Genomic DNA, 19,316 nt, shown 5'->3' on the forward strand with positions numbered 1-19,316 from the left:
CACTGACACTGTCTCTACAGTTGATAGGAGTTTAAGAAGTAACGACATTTGTAACAGACGTACCGAGAAGCTGTTCCCATTGACTCAGTAGGTTTTAATTCAATTATCTCGATAATGAAGCTCGAAGAGAATAAGTCGAGCTTCAGATGCATACAAAAAAATGTCATTTCTTCTAATAGAGAAATCTGTTGCTTTTGTAGAACTTGTCTTAATACAGAAAATATAAATTTGGTCTCGTAGATGATTGATTCGGCGATACAGTCCACCAGCAATTGATAACTGTGATCGACGCTTTATTATCCAATTAGTTTGAGTTTCAATCCTAAATATTCACGCTCGATTTATTTGCAATCTATAACAATTATTACAATAAGCAAATTATGTGACTCCACTGTTTACTTTTTCTTACAGCTATAATTAATCTAGATCAATTAGGTTTGGCTATTGGGAACACACTAACACTCGTTAAAACCTACTAATTAAGTCGTAAGGAATATGTATGTAAGTGTATGGTGAACTGTTTGTTGCACCATTAGGTTAGATACCAGTCTGTTTGAGTGGAGACTTAACCTGTTTTTATAACTCATGGAAAAGTTTTTTATTTCCTCTTTAACCGTTGGAACATGTAGTTATGACAAAGTTTGGCACAAACAAAGGAGCATCTACGATAATTCGTAAGACCTTTAATTGGAATCGCTCCTGAATTTCAATATTGGAGTTGGCTCCTGATTCCGTAGGCCCATATGGGATTTCCTACCTATCAGCCAGTATAAATCCCTTAGTTCCAAACCCAAATGTTTCCGTTTGGTGAATAAGTGTTTCCTCCAGGTTAATCGCTTGTCCAGGTGCATGCCAAGATATTTGACATCATCACATTATGGTAAAGTTTGATTGTTTAGCGGCTTCTGGGCATTTGCCTTTGCGATTGATGAAGGTTACTTGGACTGATTTCGATTCGTTTACTTTAATGTGCCATTTCTGCAGCCATTTTTCTGTAAAGTATATGATGCAATCACTCAGGATCTCTGAGTGATGCTTGTATGGCGGTGTTTTCTGCTAATACATCATTGTTTATTGGTAGATCTACCGTGAAGATGAGGTAAAGCAGCGGTCCGAGGACACTGTCTTGAGGAACTTCGGCGTTTATTTTGTAAAGTGGTGTTTGTTCATCATGGTAGTTAACAAAGAAATAGCGGTCATGAAGGTAGGGATAAGGGATTTGGTGGTAATTAATAGACAAGGATTTTCTGGTTTTAAATAGAAGGCCATAATGTCAAAGGCATGAGTGATGTTTAAAAACGCTGCAGAACTATATTTATGTTTTCAAAATCGCTTATTTTTCTAGTACATAGTGAACTTGCTCAATTGTTGCATGCTAGTGTCTGAGTCCAAATTGATGATTTGGTATTATATTTCTTTGATCAATGATTGGTTGTAGTTTTTCTTGGCTATTATAGGTAGCAGACTTCCACTGTGATGGGAAGTGAGCTGTCTTTAACGTAGCATTAAAGATGACTTTGAGACTCAATTATTGCAATATTCTAACTGTTATTAGATCATATCCAAGGGCTTTACGTGAATTTAGCTTTGTCCTGATACCGTTTGTTACTTGCTGGAGAAGTTCTAGCTGGAAAATGAATTGTAAAAATACAATAATTTCAGCATCTTTGTTTTCATTAGGATCCATTGGAAACGACTGAAACATTGCCTCCAAATATTAGCCTAATTACCTTCTGTCCTAAGTGGGGTGTGATGTAACTGTGATTGCTTTATTTTTTTGTTGCCTTCCAGAATGAGTGGTCCGTGGTTTACGTTGCCGTTGCTCATATATTTTTTGTGTATGTGTATATTTTTTTTATATACATCACTTGCAGTCTACATGTATATGATTGATCCCCTCGTTCTATTGTGGATTATTACAAATAATGACTCCCCTATTACCTCAAGTTTCGATCGTCTAAGAGATTTTTATAGCATGCAATTTTCGAGATTGTTCTGATTAGGTAATGTGAGTAGTAGTGAGTTGCCTAAAGCGATGCAGCCAGTTAACCTTGGCAGGGGCGTTCAATGCAAGACACAGGGTCTTTCCTCTCGATATAACCTTCACGAGAAGAGGAAATAACCGCCAAAAGTATTTAATATCATAATAAAGAGAGTTAATACCATTAACAACAAATATATCGTGGAATATTTAATTGCGAGAGTTGTTATTTCACTTTATTATTTATATTTCGAATATTTTTGTAAAAGCAAAGTAACTTCTAATAGTAGAATAATATAAAAACTTCTCGACAAATATTTCACTCAAGAATATGTGATATTAAACAATGAGGTCATTGTCTGATTGACAAATCTAAATTTCGTCAGGGTCACTGTGAATGTCATTGTCGATAACAATGAGGCTCCCGTATACGACAGAGACAAGTACATCAGTAGTTTTTGAGACGATACGGACCAGCATGCATAAAAAATAGAACTATGGAAACTATTATGTCATGAAATCAATCTTATCAAAACATGTTATAAGTTCCAATGTTTCGACATGTAATTAGAAAAAAAAATATTGCACATTCTTTTGTTTCAAATGGATTCACCTCTAAGTACAATTAATCCTAAACATATGATATACAGGGTGTTTCTGAATTCATGAGAAAAATTTCTTAGTCCTTTTAAAATGATGCCTAGAATTTAGTTTCCATTTTATTTTCTTCTAATATTCCCGTAGATCTGAGCAAGATGGTCCCAGAAGCACCTGGCTCAAAGGAGAAAAAACAAAACTTGTGGAGAAAGAGCTATTTACTTTTCAACGTAATCTCCTTTTAGGTCCATACTTTTCTATGATGACTTTTAACACACAGATAGATCTTGATTAGATCTATCGAACAAAGTTATCCATGGTTCGATACTTCCTGAGGTAATGGCCACTTCCCGTATATCCGGAAGTAATTGTTTCCGCATAAAATAGAGCGATTTCTCCAAATGTCAATAATATATGTCTAGAGTTTCATAATGATCGTTGTGGGGTGGTTTATCATAATTGTGCCAACTTTTTGTAGAATCAATTATGGAAATTTTATCTGAAACTACATTTACTACATCTATTTACTTTTCAACGTAATCTCCTTATAGGTCCATACATTTTCTCCAGAGATGTTCAATAAGTTCGATTCTCTTTTCATAATAAGAATCGTCAAGCTTCTCAAAATACCTTTTACTTTCCGACATTACCCCTTCATTGTTAGAAAATCTTTAACCATCGAGCAATTTTTTTCATGTCTGGGAAGAAAATAATCCGAGGGGGATAAATCTGGTAAATAGAATGCATGAGGTAGCAATTCAAACTTTAAATAATTAATTTTGGCCATTGCAATAAGGGATGTGTGAGCTGGCGCATTGTCTTGATGAAACAACACTTTCTTCTTAGCCAATTGCGGCCGTTTTGCTTGATTTCTTCGTTCAAACGTTGCAACATGTTCGCATAATGCTCACCGTTGATATTTTTTCCTTTTTCAATGAAAATATCCCACGGGCATCTCAACAAATTGACGCCATAACCTTGACTTCAGATGGAATGGTCTTTGCTTTCTTGTAGCCGGTTCCCCTTTTTTAGTCCAGCATTCTCACCCAGAGTAGAATTTAGTTCAGCTTATATATTGATTGGACTAATACTTTTCAATTAACAGTATTGTGCCATATGGTATCTTCTAACTTGAAACATATGCTGTATAGATTGTGTACTTTCTAATACAGCAACTACCGACATCTCTAGGTCAGGCCAGGTACTTCTAGGACCATCTTTGTAACTACGGGCAAATTTGCAATATTCGTGTTACATTATAGGGGGAAAAAGCACTTTAAAATGAGGTTTAATGAAATAAAATTCTTGTTTTATTTAAAAATATTTTCCAATGTTAATGTTTTTGCCCAAAACCAGCTGCAGAGACACCATATTTTATATTATTTTTTTAATAAATTGAGTGGAAAATTGTAAAGATGTAAAATGTAATACAATTCATGAAAATGCTAGAAATAACCACCTCTAGCCAGAATATATGAACGTAGCCTACGTATCATGGATTGCCGAACACACTTATAAAAAAAAATAAAAACTTAATGTAAGTCGCCACCTTTTAAGACTGATATCTCGGAACCACTTCATACCAGCAATCACCTCTTGAATTTTATCGGATGAATTAAAAAACACCCTGAGTATAAAAAAATACGGAAATTGTTTGATTTTTGTCAAAAAATTCGTATACATTTTGCACGTGTTTCTGATAAAGAGATTTATTATTATGAAAAAATTAATGGAATTTCAAGGTTTTATTTTTAGTCTTAATCTATTTTTTTAAGGTTCGATTTTATATACCAGCAGATTTAAAAGTCTTTATTATTTTTTATTTTAGGGTGCAATAAATACATGTTTTATATTCAGTCCTTTGTTTTCACCATGTTAATCTATTTTCGTAATTGTTATCTAGATATTAACCCTGTCTGTGTTTGCATAATTTAAATAATCAATACAAAAGCCCATAAAAGCAAGTGTCTTTGTCAAATAATAAATATTTGTCGAAGATAAGGTCAATCATGGAAAACATCAGTTTCCACGGGTGGATATTTATTTACATTTAAGATTATACTAACCTAAATTCTCATTAATTTTTTTTTCGCTGAATATCAAGCATCCCCCGCCTTTTTTAATCAAAATAATATCTCTTATTAACCGCTTAGGTTTGGTTTGCTGTTATAAGTGTTTTTTTAATTTTTATCTATTTTCTTCATGGTAGGATTAAACTCAAAAGAAGAATCAATTAAAACATTTTTATAAATACCAAACAACGTAGAAACGGTCAAAAAATATTTTTCAATAAATTTCAGTAAAATTTTAAAGACAATACTACCAAAAACATATACTTCAATTCCGAAAAAAATATGCTAAGAAAACGATCAAAAACCAGCGTTTTTATTACTCATGCATAACCTAACCACAAATTCACAGTTCCCAACAAAACCCGGATAACCTGAAAACCATGCCGCTCTCAATTTCTAGTATGTAAGACCATGGTAATTGCGTCGGCCGAATTTGGAATCAGACGTTTGGCAACGGTGTCAAAAACGCTTTATTTCCATAATTTACCTTAACTTTAAAATGTTATTACCCACAATTTTTTAATAAAAAACAAATTTACATTTAGATGCAGATCAATATAGTTTGTCAGAAAAAATGCTTTTAATTTTAATGAAAATATTTTTCAAAGTTTCATATTTTTATGAAATTTTATAACAAAGACAAAATGGGATTAGTGTCTTCTTCTTTCGCAATAATGCTATATAAATTATCTAACTTCATTGTCGTAAATGAATATTAAATATAAATAATTATATACTGTATCTTTTTTCAGCATTGTTATTGAATTTCCCTTGGTGTTGGTTTGATAATTTTTATCTAAACAACTATATAAATAACTTTATTTTTCTCTACAATTTATTCATTGTCTGAATATAACTTTTAATGGATAACAACTGATACTGTTATAAGGTTAACATTTTTTTTTAATACACAACATTTATATAAAGCAGTTAATATTACAACGTAAGCTTAACACAGTACTGTACTGGGTAATATTCTGAAAACATTTTTTTTATATTTCAACATTATATAGAGTTATTATGAAGTAAAGTAAAAAATTTATTAGATGTACATTTTTGGGAAAAAATGCAAAATACGTCGCAGAGAATTAATGATAAACTTACAAATTTATGAAAAACAAATACGTAATGCAGAAACCAATGAAAGTCGGAATGTATGCAGATGATCTGATTATGTACATAAAAAGTAAGGATCTGACAACAATGAAATCAATTTTACAATCACACATTAATAAACTTGAAAAATGGTCCAGAGACTTCGGTTTTCGATTCTATGCAGCGAAAACCAAAAACATAATATTTTCTAAAAGAGAGATAGACCCAAAAACCACTACTCGAACTAAATGGTATATCTTGGTTATGTATCAAAAATCACATCTTTGGGAATGATCTTCGACTCGCAATTAAATTGGAACGAACACATTAAGGACCTTGTCTTCAAATGTTTAGTCAGACTGGACTAAATGTATTAAAAGTTCTCTCAAATAGAGACTGGGCAAGAGACTACACTCAATCTACAGGCATGTAGGATCGATTATGGGGCCATTGTATACACCTCCGCTAAAAAACAGAAACTAAAATGTTTAGATACTTAGGTCTCTTCTGTTTTAAAATTGACGTTTCGACTAATTTTAAGTTTTTATCAAAATATGATATTGACACTGACAATTTGCGTATTTATATTATTCAATAAGATCGCCTACATAATGAAAATCAAAAGAATAAAATCAAAATAGAAATTTGTTCTAATAAGAAAAATTAATTTTTCCTCAATCCTTACATCTCAAATATGTAGCAGTACTTAATCAATTAAATTATTTGTAGTTTAATTAGAATTTACAAAATTAATTATTTAGGTCTTTTTTGCCATTTATAGCTTTTTCATTCTTATGAATGTGAACCTTTTCTAAAAATTCTCTTTTTCGTATATTAGATTCCGTTTCGAGAATTTTTGAATCTTTATTATCAAATTTATGTTTTTTTTTTCATATTCCATGGTCGGTCAATGCAGTTTTATTTTTTTATCGTATTAATGACTTTTTAGTCTATTTTCTAAATACTGAGATGTCTGCCCTATGTAGACAGCGTCACAATTAGTACTAATATATCAAGTGCCTTGTATATAATTTTGATGCTGTCTACCTACATAGTGCAGACATCTCAGTTTTAGAAAATAGACTAAAAAGTCATTAATACGATAAAAAAAAAATAATACTGCGTTAACGAACCATGAAATATCAAAAAAACATAAATTTAATTATAATGATTCAGAAATTCTTGGAACGGAATCTAATACACCATAAAGAGAACTCTTAGAAATCGTTCAAAAAACTTATTAAAAAAAAAACTAATTTTAAAATCAAGAACATTTAGAAGCATAAACTAATTAAATATTTTGTCAGGAAAACATCCTGTATATTCAATAATACCCTAGTTGTGTAAATGATCATAATATGTAATGGTAATGAAAGCTTGTTGGGAGACAACGAACGCAACGAATGAAAAATAATTATATGCGCGTTTTTATCCAACAGCATATGATTTGTGAGAGTATTTAAACAAAGACGGGTAAAAATCGAAGAGAAAGACCCTGGATTCGTGCGATGCACTTTGCGAAGGTCGAACAGAATCAAATGAATAACAAACATGTCGTAGTGTCTGGCTTACTTATACACACCAAACCAACAGCGCCGGTACATCAGGGTTATGTTGGAATATACTATATATAACAATTAATAAAAGTCAAATCAGATTCGTTCATTTGATTTTTTTGAAATATTTATTTATACGTTTTTATCATATTATATTCAAATAAAAAAAACCTATTCACAGTTACGCAAAATATTCTCTATTTTTAGAAACGAATTTAATATTATTAGAGAATCATAATTTGTATTTCTCTTAAAATATGTGATAGATAGTATTTATTATTTCTATATTTTATTGATTGATAATGACTGTTATCGCCATCCACTTACCGAGTTACCGCTGTTTCTGTTTATACAATGAAAATAACTAATAAATTTAGCTATAATTTTCTAGGAATATTGGAATGTTTCACTTTATTTGCCATTTTTTATCTAGCTTCAAAAATAAACAACTTAACCCCAAAATGACCTTTATAAACACTTTTATTTCACAATAGGAACATCCAGGTTAAAAAAATAAATACGTAATACTGTTTTTAATAACTAAAAACTAAAATATTGCCAATATGTAGGAGGATAGTGAAATAAATTGATATTTTTTATACATCGTCATGATTTTAAAAAATTTTTATATTTATATATACAATACACAATTTTCTATTACATAAAGCGCACGGTTAGAAATGTGCGTATTTGTAGTCTAGACTTGGGTAAAAGGTTTGCTTCCTTCTAGTTGGTCAAATTTTTCTCTTTTAATCTCCTGCCGTTTTCACATCTTCAATTTCCACTTTTGTATTGTATTTCTATTGTATCTTCAACATTTATTTTTTCTTCTCTATACTATAAAGTTTATTCTTCTAAATGATCTCATATGTTTTAAAATGAGTTTTTCTTTAATAATTTTTGATTGAAATAAGTCAATTTTTATCTGTGTTCCAATAATTATTAAAAAAAACTAATTTTAAAACTGAAGACACCTAAGATCAAGAACATTTAGAATCATTAATATATCAAAAGATATAAGAAATTAAAGAAATTTACCACAAAATTTCGTGTATTATAATCGAATTCGATCGGTATCAAAACGATAGTGGGATAGTGTATAATGCCAGTCATCAAATACCGAAAATCTTTACAAAAAGTGATAAAAAACAATTACATTACAATAATTAATTTTCAAAATCAATGAATGATTTAAAAGTATAGATAAACAACGTTACAAAAAAAAATTAATCCCGTGGTATTCCTGAATTCACTAAATCGATTAATATTGAAAAAATAATGAACGTAATTATCTATAAGTCGAATTATTTCTTTATAATCATCATATAGGTACTTTTCGTAGGGTTTTCTGTTCACAATCAGAAGTTAGTTGTAAGTTATGTTAAATTACGTTGAAGTTTCGTGAACAATGAAATATGCGGCAACCGTGTCTTCAATATCTACCATCAACGAGTCGATATGCAGATTCGGTAAACTTTCTACTGGAGCCTAGTACAGAGAGAGGACAAACAGTTGGAAATAGACGGCAAAAGCTATCAACAGATGCTCAAAAAGTGAAGTTAACTGAGATGCTATCAAGGAAGCAATGTTTTTAATAAATACTTCTAAGTCTACTAATTTTTTCAAAACTTAAACCAATGTGCGAAGCAATATACAGTATGTTCGCATTAAACAAAAGGTCAAATCTTCAAGGTAAATTTCCAGAACTGAAAAGGAAACATACCCTTGAGATATGTTTGGTACGAACACTGGGAAGATTTTAGAAAAAACATATTTTCGATATAAATAAAATATAAAAAAATAAAAAGCAAAATGTAATGGAACGGAGTCGTTTGATAAAGTAGAAAAACGAATATATGACAACAATTCGGAATGGTTGAAACATGGTTTTACAGCCATGATGCTGTTCGTGAAACTTGGACAAATGATAATTGGAAATGTAAAACGAAAGCACCCCATTCCAGAGATAAACGCATATTTCGTTGCGTTGGTAAGCAAAGTTGGATGAATGATGCATTATTATTAAGTTCGAAGCATGTTGAGGATCGTTCCCTAGATTACCAACAGGATATTGAAGAGAGTCTAGGTTCAAAGTAAACTGGTACCAGCACTACATGCTAACAGTGTGATTGTGTTACATAACGCCTTGTATCATTCAAGTAAAATTCGTAAAATTCCAACTGAATATTTTTCCATAGCAGACATACAGGAGTTCCTACTTGAATGAAATTTAAATTTCGAGGAGCATTATACAAAGAAGCAACTCATAGAGGTTTTAGATTACGTTTGAATTAATTTGGTCCCAACTTAAAAGACAGACAAGAATATATGCAACATGTACCAGTTTTGAATAGACTTGTAATGGACTTAAACGATAGTGATTCTAAGGAAGATGAGGACTGTTTTAGAATTTCCATTGTCAATTGTCATAGCTATGAAGTTGGAAAGTTATTCCCTAATATGATTTTACTGTTATAAAATATTCACTGTATTGTATCTTCATTATGACAACAAAAAATAGTCTCAAAAACTTTTTCTGCTGTATGGGTAACTTCCATTAAAAAGTGCTATATAACTTTTACTCTAATTTATAAGTTATAAATAAAAATTATAAGCAACAAATTCATCTTTGTATTTAATTTTACTGAAATTATCTTCGCTATTATTACTGATCGATACAAAGAAAACAGATGACAGTGCACTTTAGTTTTGGACACGCTACAGGGAATGAAACTTTGGACAAACATCAATGCACATGTTTACTGCGAGTCCATTGAGAAATTGCTCTGCATAATACAGAAGAAGCCCCGAGGATTACTGTCCACGATAACGCTCAATCTACAGGAATTTGGTTGGAAGGTATTTGATCTACCTCCGCTCCTAGCGACTTTCAACTTTTCTTGGTTATCAATACTTCAACGATAAGACAAGCTAAAAGACTTTGTTACCAAATGGTTGAAAGAACAGGCAGCAACCTTTTATAAAAAAGGCATAAAAAAACTTATGCCTAGTTTACATTTTTTGGTATAACTTTATGGATCTCGCTCAGCTGTAATGGAAGCAGTATCGATATAAGTATTGTTTTAAACAATCCCAATCACTTGTAGATAAATCTGGTTATTTGAGAAGCCGTTTTCAAATAACTTTGAATCTTCTCTTTATTATGAATTGGAAGAAGTTATTGGCTAGTGATAAAAATTGTAGGAATAATTTGCTTTTGTAGATAATCTAAAAACTGATGTTCCATTAAACTTTCATTAATTTAGAAGACTCCAGTGGAATTTTTTAAGGTTATAAATCCGTATAGGATTGCGCAAACGTTTACTATTCCTTAAACTTAATATGTATTATATTTACGATGTTTCCACAACATTTTATATCATTTTGATGAGATATTTCTTGAGTTGTTGATATTTAAAAGCAACTGTCACCATTTCGTTTTAAAACATAGACATTGTTTGTTTGTTTCAGATATTGGAAACTGTAATTGCCCAAACAATTTTTTTTTAGTCAAAACCATCTACATCAATATGTGGGTAACATACTTGATAACTTTCGTTAACGGAATATGTTATTTCTATATACATATCGACTTACTCCTTGAAGGATTTCCATCACGGTTCGAAGTAACTTTACATGGATCAGTCAGTTACACCGCACCAGAAACCGTAGTATACTTCGACCCTGTTGATCCAAACGAGAGATTTTCTGCTTAATTCAATCATCTTTAATATTAATTCTCCAGAAACTGTTTATTTTATATTTGTTTGAAGAATTTTTCATTTTAAGTTCCAAGTTATTTAATTAAGCTAACTTTATATTATAGTTTTTACCTAAAAAAAAGGAATTTAGTTTTTCCGTTTGAGTTTTTTAATACATCACCAAATACTAGATTTGAAGATATTGAACCAAAGTGTCCACCTAATAGATCGTGATCACAACATAGCTAATACAGAACGTGACTCAGCTGTCTTTGAAAGTAAGTGTTTCTTTATAATTTAAAATCTTATTTCAAAAGTATTTAAACGTCGGACGGCTTCGGTTTTTTCCCTGAGAATTATTAATATTTGTAAATAAAATGAGGGAGGAAATACTATTTTCTTTCATGAACACGTTAAATTATAGATTAGAAATATAAAGTAAAAACACAAACACCGTTCTCAAAGCACGATGCATTCCGGTGAAAACTTCTCTTACCTCCCATACCCTTCTGATAGTGTCGTCGGTTTCCTTTACTCTTCTTCCTACTTCCATGAGCTTAGTGGAAGTTTCCCGCTACTTTCTTTGGGGTATTCTCATGCAGTTTCCCCCCTTTTTTTCAGCTCGGGCGTTCGCGTTATGTGCTTTTCGCAGTTTCTAGAAGGGGACAACTTATTACGATTAAAAACGACCTTAAAAAGTGAATCCATTTGCTAAAGCTGTTTCTATCCAAAATTTTTACGATCTTATATCTAATTTCAGAATCTCGAGTAGGTGATTTCTCCTCTTTTTTGTTCTTTTTCTTTTATCTGCATTGCTGGTTGTGGTCCAGCCCTATTTTTCTCTGCTATAGATATCTGCTCTTTCGGATATCGTGTATCTTCAGCTTTTGGAATCTACTTTATGTGGTTTTCAACAACAAAGTTTTATTTCTACACTTGGTATATATGTTGGGTCTTAATGCATCAATCTGATATTTGGAGGTTGGAGCTTCTGTCCCTTGTCATCTTGCCTCCCTCGTCTTGTCCAATAGGTAGTCGACGTGTTTATTGAATGTCATAGCTTCATCCAGGATATCTATCAAGTATTTAGCATCGGTGTTTCAGGTGATTTCCTCACGTTTTCTTCTAGTATTTTCTTCTTCAATTTAAAAATTACCTTTGGCCTTCTCCGATTTGAGGCTGATCTTCCACGTTGTGCACCAGTCGTCGATTTGGTCCATGGTTTCCTGAAGTATTAGAGTTATTGTCGTAGAGGGGTTGCGTCACCGTATTTTGTTTAGAGTGGTATCCAGTTTGAAGGTAATTGGAGGTCGTACTACCAAATATAAAACTCTTCTGCGTGTGTAAGCACTTTTTTCTATGGTGGAAATATTATGGTTAGTCTTTCGTCCAGGGGATATTCGAAGAAAATGGTTTGAAGTTTTTGGGTTTTGAGATATACAATTTAAATTAAAGTTTTGATTAAGGTTTGTTTGAAATATGTATGAATATGGAAACTTATACTTTGGTTCTTTGGATATGATGTAAGGTCTAAACTTATGATCCGGAGCTCAAAAAATTCGTTATCTGGATAAATATGAAAAAAAAATTTATAACAGAGTAGAGAGCATAGTTTTTTGTAATGTTTTCGATGAGGTTGAGTTGAGGCACTACATTTTTATATTTCTTGCGATTCTTTAGTTTTTTTATCCCTTCTCTCTATTTCGTTCTTTTTATGCAACATTTTCGTTCAATTCCTCCGAATTTTATATCGTTTCTTCTCCTAAACCAGTTTTCATTCTTTATAACTTCACTGTATAAAGGGTGGCCCAAAATTAACGCAAGATTTGAATTGAATGGAAAAGACAATTTTTAGTATTTTGATTGTATGAATAAATGACCTCCACGGCTTTGTATACACATACGCACTCGTTTGTCGAAAATTTCCATGACTATTCTGCATAAATATGGCTGAATTTCTTTCATACGCATGCGTGATTGTAAAATAAATCTAATCTAGGGGGCCAATTCTGATCGCCGAAACGAATATACGACTTGGAAATGCAGTAATTGAAGTGTTCCATGGATTTTATGACAAGTAACAACGACTTGTTGATACCACATACTGGTCACATCAGTATCATCCAATTTTGGAAAGAAGAATTGTGTTATTATGTCGCGACATCTTGCACCAGTAACACCAGCTCATTGTTAGACCAGACACACAATGCATCCCAAACGGTGGCACATTGTGGATGCATTTGTTATTCGACAATCACCTGTGAGTTTTCAGAATCCCAAAAGCTGCAATTTTGGGGATCAATAATCCCATCAAGGTGAAAATATGCTTCGTCGCTTAGAATAATTTTGCTCGACAAATCGGCATCCATTTGTTGATGCTAAATAATCCATTCAACAAACTCTCTTCGTTGTTCATGATCATTAGGCTTCAGTTGTTGTGTTGATGTTTTGTGAATATGAAGACGCAGATCTTTAGTGAGTCTGAGTTTTTTGAAGTTTGCATTTCTTGTCCAACACTCCGAATTGAGGTTCTTGAATGGTCACCGACATTCTCACACACTTCTTCGGTATTGACATTTGACAATTGTGTTTGGCATCTACAACGGATCCTATTTCCCGGAGTTTGTAAATTAATCTCTTCACTGTTGATGAAGTTAACTATTCTGACCATATTTTGTATGATATTATCGAACTAAAGCCGCTAAGCTTTCATTATTTTATAGATATTGTTCAATAATGGAGATAATGGAAATAATGTCGATTTGTTTTCTTAGGATTGTCAACACTTTACTGCATAAATGGCGGCCAATTTAAATTTTACGCTATAGTTTTTATGTTGTTTTAATCTTTTCTTCTCGGTTTATGTTACTTATATCATTTTTTTACACTCTAGTGGAATAGTTTTTACTCGAATAAACGTTTTCCTACATTTAATCCGAAAACTTTTTATTGTAGGATAAACTCAACTTGTCCTTCGATTCTTCTCCTTCGTTAGATAAAAATGAGTCTCAATTTACCTTTTTTTATGAAACTGACCTCTATTAATAATGTTGGTTTCAATGTTAAATTGTTTTTCCTGTGGATTTATTTTAGTTCCTATTAAAATGTTAATTGTTAACTATTATAAACAACTACTGTATTACGAGGGTTGCCATTTATTTATGTTTCTATTCAACAATTAAAAAACAAAATTCTTCATCTAAACTAATTTTATTATTTTCCAAAATAATTTCATTTTTCTATTTCGATTAAAGTAGCTTCAAAACGTGCGCTTGGAACACAAAAACTTCTTTTGGTATGAGAGAACAAAATGTCGGTTGATACCAAATCAGAGCTATATAGTGCAACTCACCTTTCTGGTTAAAAATTCGTATACTTTAGCATTATCATGATTGGTTTTTTCTCCAATGCCTTCTGGCGATCAAATGGATGCTTTTATTGTGACATTTGCATTTTTTATATGGCTCGCATCTACCCCTTAATTCAGCCTTTAGCTTTACAATCAAAAAATAGTCGAACGGGGCCAGATCACGGCTGTATAGTGGGTTTTCAATTTCTGTAAAGCCACATTTGTGTACGACGTAGTGTGGACTGAAACATTTGATTTTTTGAAGTCATACCCCCGCAGTCCCAAAATATTGTAACTTGGACAAATTTTCAATTGTTGACAATGATGGACACAAGCTTTTGATTTATGTTGGTGTTAAAAAATCTCAATTTGAGACATTTTTCAAAACAACTTGATTGAGTGGTTGTTCAAGTTATACTATAATAAAATGTATCGATGCAGCAAGTTGAAACGTTGTCTAAAGCTTGTTGAGACATAAAGTTTTTTGCGAGAGCACTCTATTCACTATATGAGGCCAAAAGCTCATAGACCTATGTTTCCGGGCAGAACGATTTTATCCAGTTACAAACAACAATAAACGTATTCTTGTGTTTGCATCAATAGTTGCCTAGCTGCAGCTGGGATGATAAAGACCAGCTTTCATATCATCTTGTAGGTGGTCGGGATATATTCGGTTTTTTTTCCTTTGCAATCTTTGCATACCTGTCATCTGACATTCTGTTCACGTGGTCTCTCCATTCCTTTCGTCGATTTCTCGCCCATCTCACTACATCCTGGATGTTACATATCTCCCTTATCTCATAATTTCTCTTGTGGTCAAATAATGTGTGTTCCGCTATTGATCTCAGCGTTCGCATTTCAGTAGTTCTTAAAAGCTGCTTGTGGTGTTTTCTGCTCTGGTTTCTATCGCGTATATCATTACTGGTCTCACACAGGTCTTGTATTTTCTGACTTTTCTCCTGGTAGCCCGCCAAATTGTTCAAACCTATACAGTAACCTTTGTAAGTTATCTTCGTCTTCTGAGATGATCCCTGCGTCATCAGCATAACATTATTTATTTCTTTGTTTCTCATCCGGTATAATCTTCCAGCTTGCTTTACCTCGCTTATAATTTCATCCATTATGATGCTGAACAAGATCGGGCTGAGGCTGGCTTCTTGTCTGAGACCGGCCGTCACAGGTATTCTACTACTCAGTTTATTTTCCATTCTGATATATTTTAATGTGTAATTATCGGTGTTCAGGTCTTCGATTACTTTTATTGTGTTGGGGTGAATCTTCCTTCAGTTCTGTAGAGTTATTACATCCCTCAATCGTACTCTATCAAATGTTTGGGCGAGAGCGATGAAGCACATATTGAAGTCTATAGCCTTTTCCGTAATAGCTGACCTGTTCTTTCTAGATTCCTGATGTTCTTCAGAGATGACAGATGACATCACTTCTTCCGCTAAAAATTTGGTGATAAGTCTTTGTACTGCACTCATCAAGCTAATACTTCGATAATTTTGTGGATGGTTCTTTTCACCTTTTTTTACAATTGGAATCAAATTACTTTATTTCCATTCTAATGGTATAGTCTTGGTGTCAAGTATTTTATTGAAAATGGTACCTCCATACTTGATCGTCTCGTTTGATATTTTGTGAATACCTTGAGCTTTTCTGTTTTTCAGTTTATTCACCATTTGTTGTGGGTTTTCTCCAAAGATATGGTAAATCTCTCAATTTGTTTCTCATCTTGATGTGTTGATGTTCTTGTTGTTGTTGAATCGTAGATTTCTTTAAAATACCTCCCCCATTTTTGCATAGTAATTTTTGTATTCTGCATGTACTCATTCAAATAATAAAATATTATTGTTGAGGTTATGTGCAACAATATAGAGTCGTCAATCAAAACCCTCGTATTGTTCAAAGACCTATTTAATTGCACTATGTTAACCTAGCTAGATCTGTTGCATTGATTAATTCCTAGATTATTTCCGCTGATTTCTTCTTTCAAGGGTAATTGTTCTTCTTTATAGATATCAACTCAATTATAAAACATTATTATATGCGTACACACTATAAATTTTTCCACTTTTCTCTTTTTAACTAGTTGTCTGTTCCATTTCCAATATTTCTGAAATTTAGTTCCTAAATGATTTCATGTCAGTTTGAATTTTCAATCAAAAGTAGGCATAAAATTTTTATTTTTGTTCTATCTTTTGGTATCAATATGAAATTACACGGATCCTTTATATAATGGTGGAATTTTTAGGTTCGATTACGACACAACATGTTATGGTAAACGAAAAATTTCATCTCGTATCAACTTGAGACTATTCTTTCTTCTTGTCTCGCTTTATCTCGACGGCTTCATTTACAAATTTTGAGAACGTGTCTAATTCAGGGGCTGGCGTTCCAAATCGTTAACTCTAAATGCATTGGACCTACTCTTATTCCGAAAAACGCCCGCAAAAAAATTAAAAAAAAAAATCAGAATAAAGCTGAAGACAAGCTATTGGATGCATGCAGGTGTAGGTCGGTTTCGAAAATTATATAGACCAAGCAATCAAGGTTAATTTTTTAATATAAATATATCCATTGTGAGTATAGGCACAATCATATTATCAAATAAAATTGGTTAAACAGGTATGAAATACCTAGTAAATGTTCAATACTTCTTTCCATATAGCAGTTTCTGTTATAGATGTTCTTCGAGGGCAATAATCATCACCACATCATCGAAACATCAAAATTAACGACCGATTTTTGGTTAATCTACGTATATAACAGTATTTCATTCCAAATTGCTTTGTACAAATTCACAAAATTTAAACTTAAAAGACAAATGAGTCATTCAATCTAAAATCGTGCCATTTTAGATTTTGGTGTAACTTTCAGAAACTCTTGGATCTCAAAGAGAACAAAAGTTCGATTTTTACGAGCGCCTGTTTCCACCTATTTAAATAAAGACTTTCAAAAATCGATATTTTCAAGCTTCATCATGTTTTGTTGTAAATTTTTTCTATTAAAAGATATCTGTATGATCAAAATGGAATTCACAGTGGGAAAGATAGTAGTTTAAGTGTAAATTGGTTTGGACGATCCCTAGCATCGCACATTGTACTGAAAATGAGTGAATTTCAGTCGATTCTAGCGTATTAACTGTTGAGAATTAAAACTTATGCTCCGCGGGAATTAAGTATACATATCGTATACAAAATTCAACCACAAGTTGACTTAAGTAGCCCATTTTTTATAGAAGAAAACTTTGCTTGAAGTTGTGAAATTTTAAAAAATCCAAATTTTCAGGTTTTGAAAAGAACGTGTTGACTGCGAGATAAAAATCGGATACTAACAAAATCTTTCAACTTTCAACTTTAAATGAAAACATCACTTTTGTGGAATTCTATAAAAGTTCTTCAAAGTTACACCAAAATCTAAAATGAGTCTGTAACAATTTTTTTACTTTCAGACGATTTTATATGGAATGACTCAAATTAAGTTGATTCTTAATTATAAAACTATGTAAATTACTAAACCAATTTAATCAGAAACATTCCTTTTGTGAAATGTTTGTTTTCCCCTCTCATTTCCTCATACAAAAACTATTTTTTAGAATATATTCTCATAGGTACTAAACAGAAGTCAGTCTACACTAATAAACCGAAGCTTGTTCCCAAAGAATCAATGTAAAGATTGAATAACATGTTCCTAATAGTGTTTCCACTGCCCAAATAGTCCTGGAAGAATATTCTTTCATTTCACCAGTTTCCACAGTATCTTTGTCATTGAATTAGTGTCGTTTCTTTAATCTGGAAAAACTTAGCAGTCCTAGAGAATAACGTTGTAACATTAAGGAAACTGATCACTTGGTACTTTGTTAAATATTCTTGCTTACGGATTGAATTTGATGACATATCCCCGTTTTGAAGCAGCTAATCCCGTTTGTCCATAACTGATTGTTTTCTTCTGATTCTGTCACTTAATATATATTTTGTACTTATCGTGTGATCTTACAAAGCACAACACCTTCATAATCAAATGTTTTGGTCTTGGTGATTCAGAAGGCTTCCTTCCACTATGGTTGTTCCTAGATCATAATAATACACCTAGTTTTCCAAGATTTAATCAAAATTTTTTCGTGTCATTTCCGAATTGAATAGACTGCAGACGAAAGCCCGTTCGTCAATGAGTTTTTGAAGAATTAGTCATCTCAATACTTTTGGTTACAACCTCGTATTAAGAAGATAGTAGAAAATATTTTTTTCAAATTATGTGAAAGATTCTAATTATTAAGTAACTTCCTTATCATTTATGAATGTTTTTTAGAATTCCGACGATTGCATATTAGAATTAGTCGAATTGCCTGGTCTAAAAGAAGATCGTTGTTGGTGCATTTAAAAGGCCAAACACCCGAATTTGGGGTCACAGACATTAGACGATGGAGTCAGACGACGTGCATGTGCAAAATCTAGGGCCAATGGACTATTCAAGGCAGTCGGCCAGTCGGACTGCTGTCAGGGCCGTGAAGTTCACTTTAAACTTTCAGGTGATGCCCCGTGGCTCATTCGCACAAGCCTCTCCCTCTCACTGGGTTAGATGCATACCGAATGTGTCACACCATGGATAAAATACGCCGCTATATTCAGATTCACTTCTAAATATCTTCAATTCTTCATTCATTATCAATTGTAATGCTCAACATTTCCACATTTATTACTTGAATGTATGAATAAAAATTTCTTTTAAAAATTAGTGTTTTTTTTTTTAATTTAACGGGTAAATAAAATAATTCACAGAAAAGAATTCGAATGGCACGACTAGAAGTTCCTACATATTTTTTTTACAATTTTTGTCCACATTATCAAAAAATTTATATATTTTGTTTGCATCCTTTGCTGTTGAGTAATATTTCTGTTCCACTTGTTTCTATCCTCCATTATTTGTTTCCAGTTTACCACCTCCTAGTTCGACTTCTTGGCC

General features: G+C 32.2%; 1 long non-coding RNA gene across 1 annotated transcript in view; it reads left to right on the forward strand.

Moving 5' to 3' along the window:
* LOC130893289 (uncharacterized) overlaps positions 1 to 19,085 on the forward strand; it is a 75,710-nt gene extending 56,625 nt beyond the window's left edge. The window contains exons 2-3 of the long non-coding RNA XR_009059183.1: positions 10,773 to 11,280; positions 18,663 to 19,085. This is a non-coding gene — a long non-coding RNA (uncharacterized LOC130893289). The remainder of the gene's footprint in view (positions 1 to 10,772; positions 11,281 to 18,662) is intronic.
* The last annotated feature ends 231 nt before the right edge of the window (positions 19,086 to 19,316 follow it).

Source organism: Diorhabda carinulata, chromosome 1 (genome assembly GCF_026250575.1).
Source record: "Diorhabda carinulata isolate Delta chromosome 1, icDioCari1.1, whole genome shotgun sequence".
Classification (NCBI taxonomy): domain Eukaryota; kingdom Metazoa; phylum Arthropoda; class Insecta; order Coleoptera; family Chrysomelidae; genus Diorhabda; species Diorhabda carinulata.